Here is a 25,901-nt window from a genome sequence, read left to right on the forward strand (position 1 = left end):
TGTTGTCTTGCAAACGTCCCCATCTGTTGACTCAGGGATCGAGACGTGGCTGTACGATCCGTTACAGCGATGCGGATAAGATGCCTGTCATCTCGACTGCTACTGATACGAGACCTTTGGGATCCAGTACGGCGTTCCGTATTACCCTCTTGAACCCACCGATTCCATATTCTGCTAACAGTCACTGGATCTCGACCAACGCGAGCAGCAATGTCGCGATACGACAAACCGCAATCGTGATAGGCTACAATCTGACCTTTATCAAAGTCGGAAACGTGATGGTACGCATTTCTCCTCCTTACACGAGGCATCTCAACAACGTTTCACCAGGCAACGCTGGTCAACTGCTGTTTGTGTATGAGAAAACTGTTGGAGACTTTCCTTATGTCAGCATGTTGTAGGTGTCACCACCGGCGCCAACCTTGTGTGAATGCTCTGAAAAGCTAATCATTTACATATCACAGTATCTTCTTCCTGTCTGTTAAATTTCGCGTCTGTAGCACGTCAGCTTCGTGGTGTAGCAATTTTAACGGCCAGTAGTGTACAAAAAAGAAAAATATTAGCTGCTGCTCCTCAGACTGATTTTATTTAGTAAAATTATGTGAACTAAAATAATATGAAAATTTTCTACCTCAATACATACTTGAGCCGCAAATTAAATTGTGTCATGAGGCTGGCAGTATACTCACGATCATATGTAATAACTAGAAAGGTAGGTGAAATTTGAACGTTGTCATCGATAAGGAAGATGAAAATTTTGTGGTCAAATCAAAGTGCCCACTGACAATATTTGTTCGTAAATTCCATCTAGGAAACTTTTCAACTATAACGAATGGCTGTGCCGATAAACAGGAGATATAGCGTCTAGAAACGTCACTATTTTCCAACGGCGTATTGCTAGTGTCGGTAGTTTTTTACTTTGCTTGCTTCCCGTTGGTAACGGTTCGCGCGATGAATGAAGGAAAGTCGACACGGCGGATCATGAGTCACATGTAGGCAGCCAAAGAGATTCTCGTTTGTAATTTCTTTCGCTTCGTGAATGGAAATGCTGAGATTTACTTTCGCTAGCAGCAATTTAATCAGCTGGTATATTGTTTCACTCGCAGCAGTTTGAACTGTACTCTTACGCTCCTGCTGGACTAAAACACTGAAGATTGTGACACATTCGTAAAAAGTCATATATTTGTAATAAATAAGACTAAAATTTCACGCCATCCACAATCTCAGAAATTGTGACACATTCGGAAAAAAGAGGCAAATACTTGTGATAATCAAAATTATGCTGTATACTATGCCGTTTACTATGACATAATTGCCTACAAGTAGTGATAACTAATTTCTAACAGCAGAACGCAACTAAAATCCGCCTATACTGTTGTGCACCGTAGCCGAAATACCCATAACATACATAGCGTAGTAGCTACAACTATTCAAAAGGCGAGTGACGATTACTGACAATGGTTCCTTTGGTCCACTGAGGACGTAATAAAAATTCATTGATAGGTAAAGTTAACTGAAGTAGACAAGATATCAGCCTTAACACATGACATCCTGAAATCTGCGGCCCCGATATTTTTTTTTCTATATGTATATGAGATGTTGCCCCTGACTATGGGAAATAATCTGACATTGTCTAATTAAAGAACAGTGGGTAACTCCTGGAGCCCGACACATCGTTTAAATTTGTGACATGGGCCGACCAAACAAAATCAGTATTATGAATGGCGTTTGGAAGACTTTAAGTTCTGTTGGAAGTCTTCCAGGAAGGTCCACAGCATATGTAAAGGTGCTAGTTCTTGAATACCTGCAGTGCTTACTGACTGGGCAACACACCAGGTGCTGAAGAAGTACAGAGATGCGCTGTTCAGATCGAAACATGTCGAGAGGTGCTCGGGGAACTTAAATAGGGATCTCTGGAGGAGAGGCAACACGATTTGGCAAAACAGTGTTTTCTAAATTTAAAGAACAGACATTCGACGAAAACTGTGCAACGGATCTACTGTAGCAATATCATATCTCACGCAGGGATCATGGGAACACCGGGGCGTATAGGCCAGGAGTAATCAGCTTTTACTACCTACTGCGCATTTTCGAATTTCTGTTAAGAGTAGAATTTTCCAGTAGGCCACCGGCTCCACGATAATGATGATTTATAAAGTAAGGAAGTAACTTTACTTTATAAAAATTATTAAGTGGAGTTACAACAAGTCAAAGCATATAATAATCATTACTTGCCAAATACTTTACACCAAATTTTTATGGATTTTTTTAAAATCCCTGGCGCCTACCGTTCGACATTAAAACTGGACGCGCACTAGTGGGCGGTATGGACGAGGTGGACTACGACTAATCTAGACCTCATTTCTCTTATTGTTGCCGCGCGGTCTAAGGCGCCATGTCACGGACTGCGCAGCCACTTCCACCGGAGGTTCGAGTCCTACCTCGGGCAATGATGTGTGTGTTGTTCTTAGCATAAGTTAGTTTAAGTTAGTTAAATAGTGTGTAAGTCTAGGGACCGATGACCTGAAGAGTTTGGTTCCGTAGGAATTCACTCACATTTGAACATTTTGAACATTATGTTGTTAACAGGACTAGCCCAGGAAACTGCGGGTTCGAGCGGAGTATGCTACTCAAAACTAACAGCAATAACCAAAACAACAACAACAACAACAACAACACATAAGTACGCACAAACACACACACACACACACACACACACACACACACACACACACACACACACACACACACACACAGGCGCGAGCGCTCACACACACAAACATACTCGCTTTAATAGTGTGACGTTTTTTAAGTAGACAAAGCGATACACTTAAAATAATAAAACAGGAAATTAAAGCCAACTAGAACAGCCCCTACTGTACCGTTAACTTACTTTGACCCATAAGCATAGTATTGTGCTTGGCTCCCTGCATAATTTTCGAGAAAGTTCTTTTGACTGGAATGAAACAAATTCTGTTCAACATTATTCAGATACGCGGTATTCTTAGTACTTGTTCACACCTGAGTAGTGGCAGGCTTTCTTGCTCAACATTATCTGACCATCCCTAATCGTGTAAGCGACAAGTAAAATGAAATTAAATCTCATAAAACGAAAAAAAAGACACTCTGTATTCCTTCAGCGTGCAAACCATTGCATGTGTGTAATTTCCAGTAGAGAGTCGTGTTTATCTACGAGAGTTTTCCTACTTCTTTTCTAACTTTTCAAATGTGTTCCAAAATTCTTATGGATCACTGAGGTGAAACAAGTATGGAAATTTCCGGTGTTACGAAAGTAAACGGTAAAATCGTTGCAGAACCACTGAATAACGAAGTTTCCTTTACCGAGTCAGTGATACATACGAATACCATAGGCTCAAATATAAGCTTTTTTTTAAAGATATATGTATGTCTGCAAATAATAAGCTACTTAAATACTGAGTGGAGAGCATTTCTATTACAGAGATACTCTTCACCTAGTCTGCTGCCTACTCATCGATATACTTCCAAAAATGAAAGGAAAGAAATACCGTACGCTACACAACGAATCTTTACTTTTTTCTGCTGCGTGTATAATAATACCGCTCCAAAGTGTATTTTGATCCTTCACTGAGCTTTCCGCACGTGGTTTTTACGACAGCATGGGCGTTCTATATTTTGTGCTTGATTTATTGTACTGTTCTCTCAAATATCACTACAAAACCTGTCATTAATTTACTCACTCATCCAACAAACACAAACACGCTTCGTTGATGCTTGGTTATCACCCTAAATTATTAGCTACACGTTCCTCAATAAGTGTATTCATGATCTTCAAATGATATAGGTGTAGTTACCATGCTTATGTAAACCTGTTTGCCTGTGTAGTTTACTTGTCACACGAAACATTGACCTTTATCAAACTCTAATAGCAAAAGTCAAGTTAACAAAACAGAGCAACAGGCAATATGCTAGCAAGTGGCCACTGAGGAAGCACTAGTGATAACTTTTTAAGTAGAGGAAACGTTTTCCTGGTGTGACGACTTACAACGCTTCGGCGAACGCTACAAGGATTGACGGCTTTAGTATTGCAAGAACACGCTCAAATGGCACAGGTTCAAAGCTGTAACTAAACCGCATCTTACCTCACTATTCATATTTACGAAGACTTCACTGGAACGACACTTCATGCTGCATAGAAAATATGCAGATATTAATCTGCTATAATAATGGAGAGAAAGAAACATTTCACGTAAGGTGTGCTTGACAGCTAGCTCTATATTATTTTTAACTTACTACGGTAACAATTATAATGCAAGAATCAACACAGATTCTACAAAGTCAAAGAATAACGCACAATTTGTTTGCATGGCAATATCGTAACTAGAAAAGTCATTCTTTCTGTGTTACTAATAGTACTGCTAGTAAACATTAAGTTCGAAGAAGGCTCTAAAGCGATTTCTTCTATAAAATCAGCAGAAATAATGGCGATGAACTGGGCTTCTGGTGACACACTTTTAATTAGCACAATCAGGACGTCTTGGGTCAAACAAAACAAACAGTATGGACCTAACAGCGTCTTGAATGAGTTCTGTACATGAGGCATGGGAACGCTGCAGAAAGTATCCCTAAAAATTACCTACTTCATTTACAAACTTACGCCCTACGTGATAAATCAAGTATCCAATCCCAGTGTTCTCATGGAAATAACTATGCAGACGACAGGTCAATCGATCAGGGAATAGCTAACCTCAGTTTCGCTAGCAGCTTCCACATATAGAAGAGCTTAGGTTTTTTAACTAGTTTCAAAGTGCTACGATAGAAACACTTCAAAGAGATTCACCCTGTAGTTCGCATTGAACACGGATTATTTTTGTTGTCGTGTTTGTGGTAGGCATATTTTCTGACATAATTAAGACAATTTCCTCAGGATAAACAATGATAGATGGAGTGCCATGGTTAACCCTTCTCACTATCACAGTAACTCTGTTGTTTTATAATTTTAGTGAGGCAGGTTCAAAAATGGTTCAAATGGTTCTGAGCACTATGGGACTTAACTTCTGAGGTCATCAGTCCCCTAGAACTTAGAACTACTTAAACCTAACTAACCTAAGGACATCACAAACATCCATGCCCGAGGCAGGATTCGAACCTGCGGTCGTAGCGGTCTCGCGGTTCCAGACTGTAGCGCCTAGAACCGCTCGGCCACTCTGGCCGGCTGAGGCAGGTAAAGTGCAAAGTATGAATATGTGCCATTAGACCAACTTACTAATTGGAATGCTATAGTACCCTCGTTACAGCCAAATTAAAAGAGAGAAAACTCAAGAAGTATTATACGACAACTTGATTGACCGTTAACGGAACTCTTAACTGACTTTGGATGGAATGCAAAATTTTTAGTCGTTCCCACTGGAAGATATTTTTAACTGCCATCTAACAGTATCAAGTAATAGGAACAACAATTGCTTCTCCAGTGCACATCAAAAAAGCTTTAGTAATGTAAGGATCCAATAACCACTGATTCACAAACAGAGTATCTGTTAAAATGACTCCTAAATTTCTTCAGTGTCTGTTTGGACTGTTTTCGACTCACAACTGACGGCGTTAACCATAGATTACTAAACCCTCGTGAAACTTACGACTGCAGTAAGATATAAAACAGAACATTTTGTACTTAATTTGGTTTGTAAGATACCATTGGGGATCTAATAATGGTTCAAATGTCTCTGAGCACTATGGGACTTAACTTCTAAGGTCATCAGTCCCCTAGAACTTAGAACAACTTAAACTCAACTAACGTAAGGTCATCACACACATCCATGCCCGAGGCAGGATTCGAACCTGCGACCGTAGCGGTCGCGCGGTTCCAGACTGTAGTGCCTTTAACCGCTTGGCCACCACGGCCGGCTCTAATAATGGTAATTAAATGATTCATAACCTATAAATTATGACTTTCTTCAAATAAAATGTCGAGTAGTAAACTTTACGATTGCTTAGTAGCAATGTTAACGTTTCCCTCCCTTTAATGTTCTAGAGTTAAGCGAATTGCTGTTTAGAGCACATTTCGATGCCATACCCTTCGAAGTAACATCACAGGCAATAACGTCAACTTCCTGCTGTTATTTTGTAGCCTGAGTTCCAGATAGTACAGTTTGCTGCAATACCGAGAACGGATAGCCAGAAAATCGGGAGCGGAAATTCTCAATCGTCTGTACTGTGAAATACGACGTCAGGCTACTGAGGTCGCACCGTAGTTTTATTTTTATTTTCATCTGAGACCTCCCTAAATATTGCCATTGTTTTTATCTCGAGTTGTCCCACGTATGTAGTTGATATTTATGACTTTAGGAACGTGATTGTAAACGTGTTTCAGTTTCAGTTATAATTTTTTGACAGAATGCAAATCATCAGGAATATTAAGACGTATATCAGAAGGAAAAAACTCATTAAATAATGTACTTGTGTCTACTCGAATACGATGCAAAAATTTGCATCTTAAGCTAACATGATTTAAATTCATAAATAACTTCATACAGTAAAATCGACAATATAAGCTGAAAATGAAAGTTCGGTGTTCTTGAAACTTCTTGACAGATTAAAACTGTGTGACGGATGAGGACTTGACCCAGACGTTTGATTTTCACATGCAATGTCCACACTAGCTGAGCTATGCAGACGAACTCTTAATTCACTAGCTGAGGCGCGGGGTAGCCGCGCGATCTGGGCGTCTTGTCACGGTTCACGCGGCTCCACCGCGGGATGTTCATGTCCTCCCTCGGACATGGCTGTATGTGTTGTCCATAGCGTAAGTTAGATTAAGTAGCGTGTAAGCTTAGGGACCGATGACCTAAGCAGTTTGGTCCCATAAGATCTTACCACAAGTTTACAAAAAAATTACGTGCTGCAATCACAGTTTGAGTTCCCTCTTCCCCACTTCCTGATGTTTACTCATGGTGTCCTGCATACTTTGCTGCGCTGTCATTCGTGGCAGAGAGGCGATGAGGACATTGCCCACGAAAGAATAGGGACGGGTTCAAGTCCCCATCCGACACAGAGTTTTAACTTTTAACCTGTCAGGAAGTTTCAAAACAGAGCAGAATGAAAATGGTTCAAATGGCTCTAGCACTATGGGACTCAACTGCTGTGGTCATAAGTCCCCTAGAACTTAGAACTACTTAAACCTAACTAACCTAAGGACATCACACACATCCATGCCCGAGGCAGGATTCGAACCTGCGACCGTAGCAGTCGCACGGTTCCGGACTGCGCGCCCAGAACCGCGAGACCACCGCGGCCGGCCGAGCAGAATGAAACATCCGTTCTATCGTATTGTGTCACCTAGACTACCTTACGTCAGAACGTACTATATACTAACAACAATCAGTCTTTGTTTTTCTTTGTTGCTGTCCAGTCCACTGGTCTCTTTTGGTCGGCAAAGACTGGTAGTCCCAACTAACGAAAGAATTTTTTTGATGGTACTGCATACTGTTCCTGTGTCACTCGCAAGAGCCTTCTAAGAGGACTTCAGTGACATAACGTGCGTGAAACATCAAATAGTATATAACAAGATACAGCGCCGTAGTGTCCTACATACGTCGCCACCCCAACCTCTGTGTATTCTATGTTACGTTTCAGACTTATTTGCTCGTTTCAGTACATTGCAGATGTAAAATTGGTTTTATTTTGGAATTTGTCCTTTGTTAAAAGTGTGAACCAGGGTACGACGGTACGACTTCAACTAATGTATGCTCTACTTTGCCAAAACAAACTGTAGCATCATTTTAGCAGTGTTGAGATGACTGTACGACACGCACCGAAAGCCAAATAATGTAATAATATTAAAAAAAAAAAACAGCGTCTGTCCCACTGTAGCATATGTAAGCGTTCTTGTGTTTACCTGCGCATGTGGAGCCCATTGGACTGTACTCTGCTGATGGGCTATTATATGTGGGAAAAACAGTAACAAGAAGTCTACAAGGAAAGACATATGACTCTTCAAGACACGAAATGCAAATACCTTCGAACGACCTCCGAAATTGTATCAGCAGAAAAAAAGTAAAGTCGTATGGAAAGAAGCTGGTACACCTGCCTAATATCGCAGGGGGCCCCCACGAACAAGCAGAAGCGCCGCAGCAGAACGTGGTCGACTGATGTCTGAAGTAGTGCTGAAGCGAACTGACATCATGAACCCTGCAAAGCTGTCCATAAATTCGTAAGATTACGAGGGGGTGGAGATCTCTTTTGAACAGCACATTGCAAGACATTCCAGATATGCTCAATAATGTTCATGTCTGGGGACTCTGGTGGCCAGCGGAAGTTTTTAAACTCAGAAGAGTGTTCCTGGAGCCACGCTGTAGCAATTCTGGATGTGTGGCGTGTCGCATTGTGCTGCTGGATTTGACCGTCGGAATGCACAGTGGACATAAGTGGATATATGTGATATGACAGGATGCTTACGTATGTATCTCCTGTCAGAGTCGTATCTAGACGTAACACGGGTCCCATATCACTCCAACTGCACACGCCCCACACCATTACAGAGTCTCCACCAGCTTGGTCCCCTAATGACATGCAGGGTCCATGGATTTATGAGGTACACGTTCCTCCATTCGATACAATTTGAAACGAGACTAGTCCGACAAGGCAACATGTTTCCAGTCATCAACAGTCCAATGTCGGTGTTGACAGGCCCAGGCGAGGCGTAAAGGTCTGTGTCGTGCAGTCATCAAGACAACACCAGTGACGTTTCGTTGAATGGTTCGCACGCTAACACTTATTGATGGCCCAGTGTTGAAATCTGCAGCAATTTGTGGAAGGGTTACAATTCTATCCCGTCGAACGACTCTCTTCAGTCAGGATTTTTTTCCTGCCGCAGCGATGTTCAAAAATGTTCAAATGTGTGTGAAATCTTATGGGACTTAACTGCTAAGGTCATCAGTCCATAAGCTTACACACTACTTAACCTAAATTATCCTAAGGACAAACACAGACACCCATGCCCGAGGGAGGACTCGAACCTCCGCCGGGACCAGCCGCACAGTCCATGACTGCAGTGCCTTAGACCGCTCCGCAGCGATGTCCGAGATCTGATGTTTTACCGGATTTCTGATGTTCACGGTACACTCGTGTAATGGTCTTACAGGAAAATCCCGCTTCATCGCTACCTCGGATCTGCTGTGTCCCATCGCTCTTGCGCCGACTATAACACCACGTTCAGACTCACTTAAATCTTGATAACCTGCCATTGTAGCAGCAATAACCCATCGAACAACTGCGCCACACACGAGGCACTGGCAGAACTGAGGCTGTGAGGACGGGGCGTGAGTCGTGCTTGGGTACCTCAGTTGCTAGAGCACTTGCCCGCGAAAGGCAAAGGTCCCTAGCTCGAGTCTCGGTCCGGCACACAGTTTTAATCTGCCAGGAAGTTTCATATCAGCGCACACTCCGCTGCAGAGTGAAATTCTCATTCTGGAAACATCCCCCAGGCTGTGGCTAAGCCATGTCTCCGCAGTATCCTTTCTTCGAGGGGTGCTAGTTTTGCAAGGTTCGCAGAAGAGCTTCTGTGAAGTTTGTAAGATAGGAGACGAGGTACTGGCAGAATTGAGGCTGTGAGGACGGGGCGTGAGTCGTGCTTGGGTACCTCAGTTGCTAGAGCACTTGCCCGCGAAAGGCAAAGGTCCCTAGCTCGAGTCTCGGTCCGGCACACAGTTTTAATCTGCCAGGAAGTTTCATATCAGCGCACACTCCGCTGCAGAGTGAAAATCTCATTCTGTGCCACACACTTGTTTACTTACATAAGCGTTGCCGATGGCAGCGCCGTATTCTGCCTGTCTACATATCTCTGCGCTACAGTCTGGAACCGCACGACCGCTACGGTCGCAGGTTCGAATCCTGCCTCGGGAATGGGTGTGTGTGATGTCCTTAGGTTAGTTAGGTTTAAGTAGTTCTAAGTTCTAGGGGACTCATGACCACAGCAGTTGAGTCCCATAGAGCCATTTGAACCATTTGAACATATCTCTGTATTTGATTGCACATGCCTATACTGCTTTGGCGCTTCGGCGTATGACAGCTGATCTATTTTCAAAGACAGTGCAGGAAAAGGTAATGTATTGATAGATGCACTGTATTTTCGGTTAATCTGCAGAAGGAAAGGTGGTTTATAAAGACGGGGAAGGAATGTAGCAATCAGAGGGGCCGGCCAGTGGTAAATTCCAACGCGGCAAGCAGCTGCTGGTGTCTGTTGTGGAGGCGTGCAGAGACACACCGGAAGAGCGGAACAGAACGGCCAGCGAAAGCGGAACGCCCGGCGCGGCGTTGTACGGGAGCGTGTCTTCCGGCCGCGGCAGCGCGGGAACGGGGGAACAGATCGTTTGGACACGACCAGCCGACAGCCACCGCTCCGTCTCCGCGTTACGCTCGGCAGGCAACCGCGCCGCCGCCTGCAGCTCTGCGCTTCGCGGAGTCATACTTACCACACACCGCCGAAGAAACGCCCTCTGGCAGCGGCGGTATGGCACTTGCACTACTCGAACTGCCAAAGTTACCGACCCGTTATTTACTTCGGAAGCTGTTTGCAGATGGAAAGCCAGAAATGACACATTTTTCTCTCTAGTGAATTGTTACCGGAGTTATTGATCTAATGATAATTTTGATTTGTTTACTGTATTCGATTTGTACCACTTTCCCATGGTCAGTGTCCAGTAGCTTTGAAGTGTTGCAGTTATGGCCTTGCTAATATAGGTGTCGTCCCTTTACTAACAACACACATCAAAAAAAGTTTTGCATCACCCCAGTTCCCAGAACTCCTGAAGATAAGCGTTGACTGTGGATATTGTATCACAGATACAGTTCCTTTGACCGTTCAGAGATGTCACTAAACCCGCCCAAAGATGTAAACAACCATGCATGAGCAGCGCCTATTAGACGGAGGGGGTCCGACAGCCGATCAGTTCCAGTCATTCCACCAGGAAGGAGGTACACGGCTCGTGTCGTCTGTAGTTCAACCATGCCTAGACGGTCAATACCGCGGTTCGATCGCGTCCGCATTGTTACTTTGTGCCAGGGAGGGCTCTCAACAAGAGAAGTGTACAGGCGTCTCGGAGTGAACCAAAGCGATGTTGTTCGGACATCGAGGAGATACAGGGAGACAGGAACTGTCGATGACATGCCTCGCTCGGGCCGCCCAAGGAATAGTACTGCAGTGGATGACTGCTATCTACGAATTATGGCTCGGAAGAACCCTGTCAGCAACGCCACCATGTTCAATAATGCTTTTCGTGCAGCCACAGGACGTCGTGTTAAGACTCAAACTATGCGCAACAGGCTGCATGATGCGCAACTTCACTCCCGACGTCCGTGATGACGTCCATCTTTGCAACCACGACACCATGCAGCGCGGTACAGATGGGCCCAACATCATGCCGAATGAACTGCTCAGAACTGGCGTCACGTTCTCTTCACCGATGAGTGTCGTATATACCTTCAACCAGACAATCTTCGGAGACGTGTTTGAGTGCAACCCGGTGAGGCTGAACGCCTTAGACACATTGCCAGCGAGTGCAGCAAGGTGTTCCCTGCTGTTTTGGGGTGGCATTACGTGGGGCCGACGTACGCCGCTGGTGGTGGTCATGGAACGGCTGTGCGAGACGTGAATGCTATCCTCCGACCGATAGTGCAACCATATCGGCAGCATATTGGCAAGGCATTCGTCTTCATGGACGACAATTCGCACCCGCATCGTGCACATATTGTAAATGGCTTCCTTCAGTATAACGACATCGCTCGAATAGAGTGGCCAGCATATACTCCAGACATGAACGCTACCGAAGATGCCTGGTATAGATTGAAAATGACTGTTTACGGACAACGTGACCCACCAACGACTCTGAGGAATCTACGCCGAATCGCCATTGACGGGTGGGACAATCTTGACCAACAGTGCCTTGATGAACTTGTGGATAGTATGCCACGACGAGTACAGGCATGCATCAGTGGAAGAGTACGTGCTACTGGGTATTAGAGATACCGGTGTGTACAGCAATCTGGACCACCACCTCTGAATATTTCACTGTATGGTGGTACAACATGCAATGTGTGATTTTCATGAGCAATAAAAAGGGTGGAAATGATCTTTATGTTGATCTCTATTCCATTTTTCTGTACAGGTTGCGGAACTCTCGGATCCGAGGTGATGCAAAACTGTGTCACAGATGTGATGAGCAACATTTGCGTGGGCGACCTCAGCTACACATTGCAGAAACTAAATTGCAAATATATTGTATATATGTATAGTGAATCAAAATTTGCGCACTCGGGTGGCACAGCGCAATTCCTTGCATACTAATGGTTAAGACTGTCTGGAGCAAACTTTACAGCCTGCACATATTTTCGCCAAATAACTGACGTCGAAGGAAAGCGATTTGGTAACGGTGTAATCACATGAACTATTATTGTTTCAATGCCACGTAAGTGTTCAGCAATGTTACTGCAGAAAATCAAGTTTTGTGTTAGAATGCTCCAATTCGGGATTTCGATTCCAGGTATAGATGTATCATTTTCTTACAGTTTATAATTTTAGGTTGCGTGATGTCGTATCTTGCTTCTCAATCATTATATAACAGAGCAGGCCTTACAGGACAAACGTGTAATTGTGTAATACCAACACAGAAATGAAGAAGGGTATATTTGAAGACTTTGGCGTATTCCATTTCAGTTTGTAGCGTCTATTAACTCCGGTAACGCATCGTCGATGGTTTGAATGCGTTTGGAAAACGCCTGGGAATTGTGATCGTTTGCAGGCACTGATGAGGAGACACACTCATGTCTGCCTTCACGTAAACGGCAGTTGTGTGGAACAACTTTTGTAATGAAACTTGCTGGCAGGTTAAAACTGTGTGCCGGGCCGAGACTCGAACTCGGGATCTTTGCCTTTCGCGGGCAAGTGCTCTACCCACTGAGCTACTCAAGCACGACTCACGCCTCGTCCTCACAGCTTTAATTCCGCCAGTAGCTCGTCTCCTACCTTTCAAAGAGTGAAAATTTCATTCTAGAAACATCCCCCAGACTGTGGCTAAGCCATGTCTCCGCAATATCCTTTCTTCCAGGAGTGCTAGTTCTGCAAGGTTCGCAGGAGAGCTTCTGTGAAGTTTGGAGGGTAGGAGACGAGGTACTGGCAGAAGTAAAGCTGTGAGGACGGGGCGTGAGTCGTGCTTGGGGAGCTCAGTCGGTAGAGCACTTGCCCGCGAAAGGCAAAGGTCCCGAGTTCGAGTCTCGACCCGGCACACAGTTTTAATCTGCTAGGAAGTTTCATATCAGCGCACACTCCGCTGTAGAGTGAAAACTTCATTCTAGTAACTTTTGTAATGTGTTTGTCCTCACGTGCATACTTGCAGTTTCAATATTAGTAGCTTGTTTCATCGTTCTGTATTCGCCCCTTTGATTTGTGCCTATAATAGTTGTACAGTTTCAAAAATGATTCAAATGGCTCTGAGCACTATGGGACTTAACGTCTGAGGTCATCAGTCCCCTAGAATTTAGAACTACTGAAACCTAACTAACCTAAGGACATCACACACATCCATACCCGAGGCAGGATTCGAACCTGCGACCGTAGCGGTCGCGCGGTTCCAGACTGTAGCGCCTAGAACCGCCCGGCCACTCCGGCCGGCAAGCCGCTGGCTTGGTACATTGGGCACATAAGCTTCTCCATCGTATTCTGTATTTCCATAATCTCACCTTGATCAAATCTTCTCCTTTCTTTTGCACTCAGTGGTTCGCTGCTTTCAGCCACCTGTGTCTTGGTCTTCTTCTTGGTCTTTTTCTCTTACCTTTCATCTCAAGTATCTTTCCGAGTACCTACTTCTCCTCCAGCCATTTAATACGTTCATACGATCTAAGTCTTGATTCCCCTGTCCTGTCGTGTGAAGGTTCCTCCTTCCCTAATTCACTGTCCTCTCGTTCCTCAACGTGTCCATCTTTGTCACTCCAATACTACTTCCCAAGAATTTCATCTCTTTAGCTCGTATTTTACTGCCCTATTTTCCTTTCACTATCCAGGTCTGTAAGGCATACGGCAAGAATCATAATGGGCAGGCCGGGGTGGCCGAGCGGTTCTAGGCGCTACAGTCTGGAACCGCGCAACCGCTACGGTCGCTGGTTCGAACCCTGCCTCAAGCATGGATGTGTGTGATGTCCTTAGGTTAGTTAGGTTTAAGTAGTGCTAAGTTCTAGGAGACTGATGACCTCAGATGTTAAATCCCATAGTGATCAGAGCCATTTGAACCATTTTGAAGAATCAGAATGTAGTATGGCCAGTACAGAATCCTTGCTCCGTATCAGGCTTTTAACGCCCTTCCGGAACGCTTCCGCTTGTCTCTCCTGGCCCGCATCTCGTGGTCGTGCGGTAGAGTTCTCGCTTCCCACGCCCGGGTTCCCGGGTTCGATTCCCGGCGGGGTCAGGGATTTTCTCTGCCTCGTGATGGCTGGGTGTTGTGTGCTGTCCTTAGGTTAGTTAGGTTTAAGTAGTTCTACGTTCTAGGGGACTTATGACCACAGCAGTTGAGTCCCATAGTGCTCAGAGCCATTTGAACCATTCTGTCTCTCCTGTCCAGTTATTCTCTGTCGTTTCGGCCATTCTCCTGTATTACATTTCCGAGATACTTGAAACTCTCTATCTTCATCAGTCGTTCCGCACTACTTGTAATTCCTAGTTGTGACCATCATTCAACACTTTCTTACGCTAGGTTTTGTGGTGTCACCGCCAGACAACACACTTGCTAGGTGGTAGCCTTTAAATCGGCCGCGGACTGTTAGTATACGTCGGACCCGCGTGTCGCCAATATCAGTAATTGCAGTCCGAGCGCCGCCACACGGCAGGTCTAGTCTTGAGAGACTCCCTAGTACTCGCCCAGTTGGACAGCCGACTTTGCTAGCGACGGTTCACTGTCTACATATGCTCTCATTTGCAGAGACGATAGTTTAGCATAGCCTTCGGCTACGTCATTTGCTACGACCTAGCAAGGCGCTATATTCAGTAATTAGAATGAATTATGAACTGACAATACTGTGAATCATGTACCGCCAAGAGCGACGTTCATCATTAATGGATTAAAGTTAAGTATCAAACTAATTACGTCCGCTTTCTGAATTCTGATTCCTTGTCATGTTCCAGACCTCAGTATAGTTCTTCCCTCCTCACGCCAGCCCGCGTGAGCTAAAACGCGTGCATTTCGGCCTCCACTAGTAACACGGTGTTGGCTCTTCTGCTAACACCACAGGTTTTATGCCATATCCTTGTGCTATTCATTGCTATACGTCCAACTTCTTTTGCGGGGGTGATGGTCCGTCTCCGTCGTTGAGTGGTCAGCGGCTGGTTGCTATGCGGAATACCCAGGGTCGATTGCCGGTACTGCCAGGGGTTTTGCCTTGGTGGGAGGACTGGTATGGGCTGCACTGAACCACGTGATGGCAGTTGAGGAGCGGCTCCGAGTCACCAAAGCTAGCGACAACTGGGACAGCGGTATTTTGACCCTATAGCTCCCCCCCCCCCCCTCCCCCGGCACCGTATCCAATGAAGCTATTGGCGGAGAATGACACGGCGAACGGTCGGTACTGGTGGTCCCGCCAATGCCTTTGCCCGGAGTTGACATTACGTGTTGGGTGACAAATATGATGTCTGCGGTCAGTTCGATCTCCCCGCTGGTGCACTGGCGTATAGCGAGTTCACTGATTTGGGACTTGGCCGAGGGGCCAGCTGGCGTTCGCGTGTCGCGCTGTACCGGAGGTCCGTCCTAATTGCAGGCCCGCAGCTGCCGTGTTGCAGACAGGGGACGCCCACAGCGAGTATGTGGAGCGCCGTATGGCGGGCGTGGCCGCTACAGGTACAGCCAGCCTTGTGCAACCAGCCGAGACCTGATTTTTTTCCCCTCTCCTTTTTTTTCCAGTCCGTGGAGCGGGCGCTGCGACACACGGCTAGCGGGACAGCTTAAAGCGATGCGGGTAGACCGCCCACACTACACACCAACTGACTGGCACTCGTTTGCAAAGGGTCCGATAGGTGCGACTGGCTCCATTACGAAACCTCACCAAGTCTCGTTTAATAACACTCCCCTCGTCGTCAGTCGGTAACACATTTAGTGTTTCTAACATACACTGAAGAGCCAAAGAAACTGGTATACCTGCTTAATATCGTGTAGGGCCCCCGTGAGCACGGAGAAGTGGCGTGGACTCGACTAATGTCTGAAGTAGTGCTGACGGGAATTGACACCATGAATACTGCAGGGCTGTTCATAAATTCGTAAGAGTACGGGGGGTGGGGGGGGGGGGGGTGGAGATCGCTTCTGAACAGCACGTTGTAGGTACCCCACATGTGCTCAATAATGTTCATGTCTGGGGAGTTTGGTGGCCAGCGGAAGTTTTTAAAATCAGAAGAGTGTTCCTGAAGCCACTCTGTAGCAATTCTGGACGTGCGGGGTGTTTCGCATTGTCCTGCTGGAGTTGCTCATGTCAGTCGGTATGCACAACAGATATGAATGTATGCAGATGATCACACAGGATGCTTACGTACGTGTCACGTGTCAGAGTCGTATCTAGACGTATCACTCCTACTGACACACGCCCTACGCCATTACAGAGGCTCCACCAGCTTGAACAGTACCCTGCTGACAAGCAGGGTCTATGGATTCATGAGGTTGTCTCCATACCCGTACACATCCAGCCGTTCTATACAATCTGAAACGAGACTCCTCCGACCAAGCAACATGTTTCCAGTTAACAGTCCAATGTCGGAGTTGACTGGTTCAGGCGAGGCGCAAAGCTTTGTGTCCGAAAGAACAGTTACCATCTCCATAAATAGTTAAGGCTAACCGGCCATTGACCTTCTTCTTCTGTGCGGATGCACACGCATTGCCCGAACTCTTACGGGACTCGGTCAGATTGTCTGCCGCGAGTAATCAGTGTAGTGGGCAGGGGCACTACGAATGTAGTGTGTGGACATTTAGTTGGGAATGTGGGTCTCACGGGGAGCGTACAAGGGATAATTCCCTGCAGTCGCACTACCCTCTGTGCCCTCGGTGGCTCAGATGGATAGAGCGTCTGCCATGTAAGCAGGAAATTCCGGGTTCGAGTCCCGGTCGGGGCACACATTTTCAACTGTCCCCGTTGATGTATATCAACGCCTGTCGACAGCGTAGGCTCTTAATTTAATTACCATTTCATATCGATGATGTTTCGTTGAACGGTTCGCACGCTGTCACTTGTTATGGCCTAGCATTGAAATCTGCAGCAATTTGCGGAAGGGTTGCACTTCTGTCACATTGAACAATTCTCTTCAGTTGTCGTTAGTCTCGTTCTTGCAGGATCTTTTTCCAGCCGCATCGTTGTCGGAAATTTGATGTTTACCGAATTCACGGTCGACTCCTGAAATGGTCGTACGGGAAAATCTCCACTTCATCGCTACCTCGGAGATGCTGTGTCCCATCGCTCGTGCTCCGACTGTAACACCACGTTCAAACTCACTCAAATCTTGCTAACCTGCCATAGTTGCAGCAGTAATCGAACTAACAACTGAGTCAGACACTAGTTGTCTTATATAGGTGTTCCAGACCGCAGCGCTGTATTCTGCCTGTTTACATATATCGGTATTTGAATACGCATGCCTATACCAGTTTCTTTGGCGCTTCAGTCTAACAGGGAAATTTTAAGAATATAGAAGACAAGTCTACCAATGTGATGTAACACATCATTTCCTGGCTGCACCAGGTGCTCGTCCTGTTCGCTCTTCTGGACGCCAGGGCCAGTCTCCAGTAGGCTGGGGAAGTGTTTTTGTTCAGCCTGGAGGTGATGGGTCGGATTCCCTGTAGCCTCCTAAGTGGGTAACCGTCTGGACGTGAAGTGCGTGTAATGTTTCCATCAGCCGGCCGGAGTGGCCGAGCGGTTCTAGGCGCTACAGCCTGGAACCGCGCGACCGCTACGGTCGCAGGTTCGAATCCTGCCTCGTGCATGGATGTGTGTGATGTCCTTAGGTTAGTTATGTTTAAGTAGTTCTATGTTCTAGGGGACTGATGATCTCAGAAGTTAAGTACCATAGTGCCCAGAGACATTTGAACCATTTTTTTGTTCCCATGACTGTCGGCTTTTTTCTAGTGTGACGTGAGTTTCACACATCGCTCTGCTATATTGTTTCATTTTTGTGCCCCTATTTCGCAGTTATTTCATTGAAAGTAGTGAGCTTGTTTGTTTTGGAGGAAAGCTTAGAGTTTTCCTGTCTGGGAGACTGCACTCCTGCTGTGAGAGTTCTTGCCAGTAGAAAGAGATCAGTGAGTCTCATTAGGAGGCAAGCATACCCGCAGAGTTGTGCAGTTTTTCGCAGTAGTGGGGCTGTGGCATCTCCGTGCTTTTGTTGGCATGTCCTCGCTGAGGGCAGAGACCAACGTGGCACCAATGCCGTTTCCCAGGAATAATTGGGCATGACATTTTTGCGTTTTCTGTGCGGACATCAAAGATTGGGACTCTGTGGCGCCGCCCGAGCTGTATGAGAAAGGCTTTTGTTTTTCCTCCAAATTTTTCGTGGATGCAGTCGAATGAATCATTCCCACCAGTGTGCCAGGAGCGAAGAGGTTGACCAATCGGTGGGGCACTGCTGTACGTCAGAACCAAACGCTTGTTTGCTAATGGGCATTTTGTATCCCAAGAGTGTGAAGTGCCTGCTGCGTTTCGCTGTTTTTTTTTTTTTTTCCTGAACCAAGCGATAGTCTTGTCTGCCACATTAGCAACAGCACTGAGTCGTCCACTACACGTGGAGTTTTTAAGTTGGTAGTTGAGTGCGGAGAAGGAAGTTTCTTGACTATTTGCCTTCCGACCACTGTCTGGCCCTCATTGGCACAGTCTAACTGATGAAGGGGAAATGTAAGTGTCGCAATTGCAATAATGCGATCCATATACTGGGCAACTCGTAGCTGCAACGCAACTTGTATTGCCTATTTCATTATGATTTTTGTTCTTTTGTCTTGCTAACTAAGAATGCGCGGGCTGACCAGATGAGGAAATATTGCTGCGTTGTCTCCATACCGTCTTCCACATAGGATGCCGTGCTGAAAAGTAATGTCTCCGAATTTTTTATGTGGAAACTCTTAAAGCCAATATCCTAGACATCCATTTGTTGTAGTATCTTAGAACATATTCTGAGCTCCATCATAATGAGCTATCTCAAACATAACGACCTACTCCATGGCCACCAACATGGATTTCTAAAACATAGATCATTTGATACCCAACTCGCACTTTTCTCGCGTGACATCCGAAACCCATGTATCAAGGCTATCAGGTAGATGCTGTATTTCTCGATTACTGAGAAGCATTCGACTCAGTACCACGCCAATTCTTATTATTAAAAGCATGGGTATCAGCCGAAATATGTAACTGGGCTGAGGTTTTTATCGGTAGGAAGGACGCAGAATGTTATCTTGGATGGAGAGTCACTGTCAGGTGTAGAAGTAACTTGGGGTGCACCCCATGGAAGTGTGCTGGGTCGCTTGCTGCTCATGTTGTATATTAACGATCATGCGGACAATATTAATAGTAAACTCAGACTTTTCGCAGATGACGCAGTTATCTAAAAGGGAGCACAGTCTGAACGACGCTATACAAGTATTCAGTCAGACCTTGATAAGATTTTAAAGTGATGCAATGAATGGCAACTTGCTTTAAATGTTCAAACATGTAAAATTGTGCGTGTGATACAACGGGGAAGCATAGTATCCCACGAATATAATACTAATGAGTCAGAGCTGGAATATGTAAACTCATACAAATAGCTGGATATAATATTTAACAGGGACATGAAGTGCAACGATTAAATAGGCTAAGTCGATGGTAAAGCAGATAACAGATTTCAGTTTATTGGTAGAACACTGGAGAAATGCAACCAGTCTAAGTAGGAGTTTGCTTACGAATAACTCGTGAGACCACTCAAGTGTGTGGGACCCGTACCAAATAGGACTGACAGCGGATACTGAACGTATACAGAGAAGGGCAGCACGAATGGTCACAGGTCTGTTTCTTCCGTGGGAGAGTGTCACAGATATGCTGACCAAACGTAACTGGCAGACTCTTGAAGATAGACGTAAACTATCCCGACAAAATCTGCTGAACGAAGTTTCAAGAATCGGCTTCAAATGATGACTCTAGGAATATGGAATATACTAAACCCTCTACGTATCGTTTCCGCAGGGATCGTGAGGAGGAGGAGATTAGATTAAATATAGCACGCACGGAGCCAGTTCAACAATCATTATTCCCGCGTTACATACATAATGGAAGGGGGAAAAGTCTAACAACTGGTACAATGGGAGGTACCCCCAGCCATACACTTCATAGAGGTTTATAGAGTATAGATGTAGATGTAGATGTATACCCTACAGAATCTCTAATCTTCCCACTGCTACCGTATTTCACCAATGCAGAATACGAACATTTTGTAGTCAAATGAAGGTACTTCAATTTTTTGTATTTTCTTTAATTGTTGTGAAACTTATAAGTGTGTCGTTTATGTCCATAAACATCCATGTTTTCCTTGGAGGTGGCGTTTTAGCCCAAAAAACGCGTTCGACGTAAATTGGATAGTAAAACATTGTAACTGAAGATGACGTATTAACGGTAAAAATATCCTTAACCAAAGCTATAGCTCCTGAAACACTGTTCAAAATGTAATTTAACCTTGCTTCTTTCCGTCATGCCTGTAGTAAAATATGCATGCCTTTCACGTTATACGTATTTTTGGTTAATTATGCCGCGGTGAATAATATACACGATTGATTCCAGAGACTTCTCGACCACTTAAACTATTATATAGTACGAAAGCAGCTGCTTTGCAGTTACGGCTCAGGGTCATATGGTTGGCTTTCAAGAAATATTTCTTCGAAAAAACCCGAGCTTGGTCTCGCAAATATCTCGGTGAAAGTTTTTTGGCATTAAAGATGTACTCGTACTTTTCGAAACGTAGTCAGTGAGTTTTAGTGAGATAATATTTTGTGTTTGCTTCTGCTTATGATTAGTGTAGCGTGATGTAGATTAGCATCCCTTGTCTAAAAGCGACCAAACTGGCACATCAAGGCCAATCTGGTAGGGCTCGCTGGCTGTAAGTCCAACGAACATCGGCCAGTGTTATGCCTGAACGTGGAAAACAGTTACGTAACCTCCGAAAACAGGACCCTGCGACGTTGGGGCGTACAGTTCTGGGTTTGCAGTTTCGTCTCAACCTATTGTTATGCAAGTCCGCCCCCGCCTCCTCCTTCTCCTCCCCCCTCCCCCCTCTCCCCTCCCCCCGTCCCCTATTCGCCGCCGCAGTGACGCAACGCAAGTCGCGGGACACACGGAAGCACCGGCGCAAAGAGCTTCGGAGCTCGCCTGAGCTCCAAGACGAACGAAGACACTTATTTGTTCTGGGCGGCATTTGGCGACCAGCATCCTTTAGTCGCGGCTAAATTGTCTCAGGAAGAGAGCGGCGTAGATGCTTTCCGGTTGCGGGAAGTGAAGGACGACAAAAACCGATCAACTTGCTGGCAGTTCCTGATTGGTTGCGGGCAGCCGTCGCTAGACCCCATATTTCCAAGAAGCACCGCAGTCGTTACATCACGACAAGAACAAACGCTGCGGTTACGTAAGACACTTGCAGTTGCACCTAATGCTCGTGTCACGAAGATGAGGGATGGCGTACTTATAGGCTGAAGAAGCTACATTGCAGGTCTCGGCTTCGTCGTTAAACTTCATCGCATCTTTCCGGATGATTTCGTGTATGGTGGGTAGCTTACCATGTCCACTTTATGAGTTACTGAGGTAGCTGCAAATTACAACACTCCGTAGCGATTATATATAAGATACATTTATGTTACCACTCGAGAGTAGCCTTACATAGAGGTGATACGCGGACGACAGAGAACAGATAAGAAAAGAATGGAAGTTTTTGGAATGTAGTGCTGAAGCTTAGATTGGTAGGTGAAGTAACGAACGAAGAAGTAAATAACAATAATTTTACGGGACAGTTTGATAAAAAAAAACGTAGGTGATCGGTAGGACACATCCTGGCACATAAAGAAATAGTTAATAAGCTAGTTTATTTGTTTTAATCTGACAAGACTGGAGGAAAGTGTGAGTTGCAAGGGGGGGGGGGGGAGGGGGGAGTAAAAAGTGTAGAGGGAACCGAAGACTGAATTCAGTAAGCAGGTTCAAATGGATGTAGGGTGCAGTTGTTATTCAGAGTGCACAAGTTAACTAACATGCAGAGCGCATGAGACAGCTCTTCGTACTGGTGACCATAACAACAACAGTGCCAGATTATGCTGGAGAAATCAGTTTAGAACCCCTATCGCACTCGTACTTTTTTTTTTTAAACACATACCCTGAAATCACTTCTGCTCTTGTGTTCTGCATTGTGGATGTGGAGAAAATTACGTGTCAATCCTGTCGACATATCTTTGATGATGTCTGTCACATTTTCTCTTTTTTGTCGCTAATTGTCACCGATGTTATTATAAACTGTTTACGGTGAAATATTAAATTAATATCTTCCTTAGTATAACGATTGCTAATTGACTTGAAGACTAGATTGGGCTTCTGGGAACGTACATTGGGTTGTTTTTGGTGTAGTGTTGGCAGAGGAGCCAACACCGTGTTGCTAGAGGAGGCCGAAATGCACGCGTTTAAGCTCACGCAGGCTGGCGTGAGGTCTGGAAAATGACAAGGAAATTAGAACTTAGAAAAACGCACGCAGATGGTGTAATACTTAACTTTAATCCATAATTGGTGAACATCGGTCTTGATGATACATGAATTACAATCTCAATATAAACTGGTAATGGCGCCTTGCTAGGTCGTAGCAAATGACGTAGCTGAAGGCTATGCTAACTATCGTCTCAGCGTATTTGTCCGTGAACCATCGCTAGCAAAGTCGGCTGTACAACTGGGGCGAGTGCTAGGACGTCTCTCTAGACCTGCCGTGTGGCGGCGCTCGGTCTGCAATCACTGATAGTGGCGACACGCGGGTCCGACGTATACCACCGAGAAACTTTCAGGGGTGGCAGTAAAGAGCAAAACAGTAGAAGAAATGTGTATCACAATAGCGAAAATGGACAGGTGCTCAGAGTACTGTTGTGCATTTCATAGCTCATATTTACTAGACTTTTATTTTGTTTTGGTCCATCTCTAAAGAAGTTGAAAGTAAAGAGCTCTCAGTAGAAAAGATGTCTCACAATAGCAAAGATGAGCAAGTACTCATAGATCTCAAGGTAAGAATTTTAGACCCAATGTTTATTAGACTTTTTTTGTTAGTTGGGCCGTACTGCCACCTCTGGAAGTTTGTCCGTGGAATTCTGATTCACCTAGTGTATGAGAGAAAACCATGATGCGGGAATTTAGCTTGCAAAAGCGTCTAACATTCATAGTAAGCTCTTTAGTCTGCAGAAGATGATCATACAGTAAAAAAGTGACAAATAATCGGGCGATGCTCAACTAAAGCGTTTTAGTAGGAATACAGGAATTATTACAGATATTAAGAGAAAGGCATAATTAAATAAAATGCACAATTGTGGATGCCCTATGTTGAAGATGAGGAACATGTTGGACAAAACAGCAAAATATTAAGTTCTCAGGAATGGCAAGAGGCGATCGATGAGCGGCTCTGTGACTGAGCAGTTTCTCACATCCGTCTATATAAATACGTGGCTGGTTCACCAGTTACACGTGAGTAACATAATACACGAGACTCAAATAACATACGGGAATTCAACCGAGTGACGTCGTCGACAGGAGCACACCCCGCAATTTCCAAGGCATAACTGCAGCAAGTAAGCGCTGTGTAAGGGAATTTAAAACCTAGGCTTTCAGAGAAACTCCGGAAAGATAACACTACACTGTATACACTGGCGCCATCACAAACCTAAGATGACTGACGTCAGAAGTTATCCACAGTGAAATTAATAACCAGCGGGTGAGGCAGCATTTCTGACAAGGGAGGGAGCAGAATTTAAACAAAAACCATCCTCTCTTTTTATAAAGTTACTTGCTAATTCACTTTCAACAGCTTCCATAATAATATTGTCCCAGTAGCTGGAAGTGCATGCCAGAATCTCCGTGTTGTTATATTCCATATGATGAGCTGTGCAAAGACAGTGTTCTGCAATGGCGGATTTGCTTTGCTGTTGTAAGCGTACGTCAGTACCTACACGACAGTACCTGTACGACAGTGAGTCGGTCCTCCACATTCCTGATAGTCTGACCAATACCTGACATGCCACAACCACATGGAGTAAGGTAGACACCACACTTACGCAAACCACGATCATCCTTTAAGGAGCCTAAAAGAATTCTGATCTTAGATGGTGGTCGAAAAACACACTTCACATCATATACGCCGTGTGGCTAGAAAAAAACCGGACTAGTACTGGTGAAACAATAAAACGAATGCAATAAGGCTGAAAGTCGCGTGGCCTGTCACGTGACTCTCGCTCCGCCTACTGCTCGAGTTTCATCTGCCTCCTGCACTCAGTCTGCCCGTGGCGTCTGTTTTAAGTAGTTGACGTTTTGTCTGTGCGTCGGAAAATGTTGAGTGTGCAGAAAGAACAGCGTGTTAACATCAAATTTTGTTTCAAACTAGGAAAATCTGCAAGTGAAACGTTTGTAATGTTACAAGTGTACGGCGATGATTGTTTATCGCGAACACAAGTGTTTGAGTGGTTTAAACGATTTAAAGATGGCTGCGAAGACACCAGTGATGACACTCGCACTGGCAGACCATTGTCAGCAAAAACTGATGCAAACATTGAAAAAATCGGTAAACTTGTTCCTTGTCAACTTCTGTTAACTCAGACACTGCTCTGATTGTTAAACGGCGATCTTGTCGAACAAGATTACCGATTTTTTCAATGTTTGCATCAGTTTTTGCTGACAATGGTCTGCCAGTGCGAGTGTCATCACTGGTGTCTTCGCGGCCATCTTTAAATCGTTTAAACCACTCAAACACTTGTGTTCGCGATAAACAATCATCGCTGTACACTTGTAACATTACAAACGTTTCACTTGCAGATTTTCCTAGTTTGAAACAAAATTTGATGTTAACACGCTGTTCTTTCTGCACACTCAACATTTTCCGACGCACAGACAAAACGTCAACTACTTAAAACAGACGCCACAGGCAGACTGAGTGCAGGAGGCAGATGAAACTCGAGCAGTAGGCGGAGCGAGAGTCACGTGACAGGCCACGCGACTTTCAGCCTTATTGCATTCGTTTTATTGTTTCACCAGTACTAGTCCGGTTTTTTTCTAGCCACACCTCGTATATCCGAAAAATACGACCAATCCTGTTCGAAATGCTCCCTGCGTAAGGAAAAAAGGCCGTAGACATTGGTGCCACCTCGGTATTATCACTCACCCGGTGCTCAGTTGACCGATAGCGCAACGCTTGTCTGATGGTTTTTGTTTAAATGATAGAATCCTGCTCTCTTCCTTATCAAAAAATCAAAGGGACTGAGTTAATGCTACATCACCCGTTGATTATTAATTTCACTAGCGATAACTTCTGACGTCGCTTATCTTTAGTTTGTAACGACACTATTGTTTATAGTGTGTCAGTGTTATCTTTCCGAAGTTTCTCTGAAAGCTAAGGTTTTAAATTCCATTGTACAGCGGTTACTTGCTGTAGTTATGCCCTGAAAATGGCGGGGCGTGCTCCTGTCGAAACATCGGCGGCTGTCGACGACCTCACCCGGTTGCATTACTGTTAGTTATTCGGACATCGTATACGTCGGGACAAACTCAGAATACACGAGGCGTTACACAAGCGAAACAAGATTTTCAGGATTGACACACATACGACGGATACGATTTTCTTGCCCAAACAAATGAAACTGAGCGGTGGCTTGGCACTGACGCACATC

General features: G+C 45.0%; 1 protein-coding gene across 1 annotated transcript in view; it reads right to left on the reverse strand.

Annotated features, from left to right (window-relative positions):
- The window catches only part of LOC126199507 (protein Tob1-like), a 170,630-nt gene that overhangs the window by 42,310 nt on the left and 102,419 nt on the right, over positions 1–25,901 (reverse strand). The gene's annotated exons all lie outside the window — the stretch shown is intronic.

This window comes from Schistocerca nitens, chromosome 1 (genome assembly GCF_023898315.1).
Source record: "Schistocerca nitens isolate TAMUIC-IGC-003100 chromosome 1, iqSchNite1.1, whole genome shotgun sequence".
NCBI lineage: Eukaryota > Metazoa > Arthropoda > Insecta > Orthoptera > Acrididae > Schistocerca > Schistocerca nitens.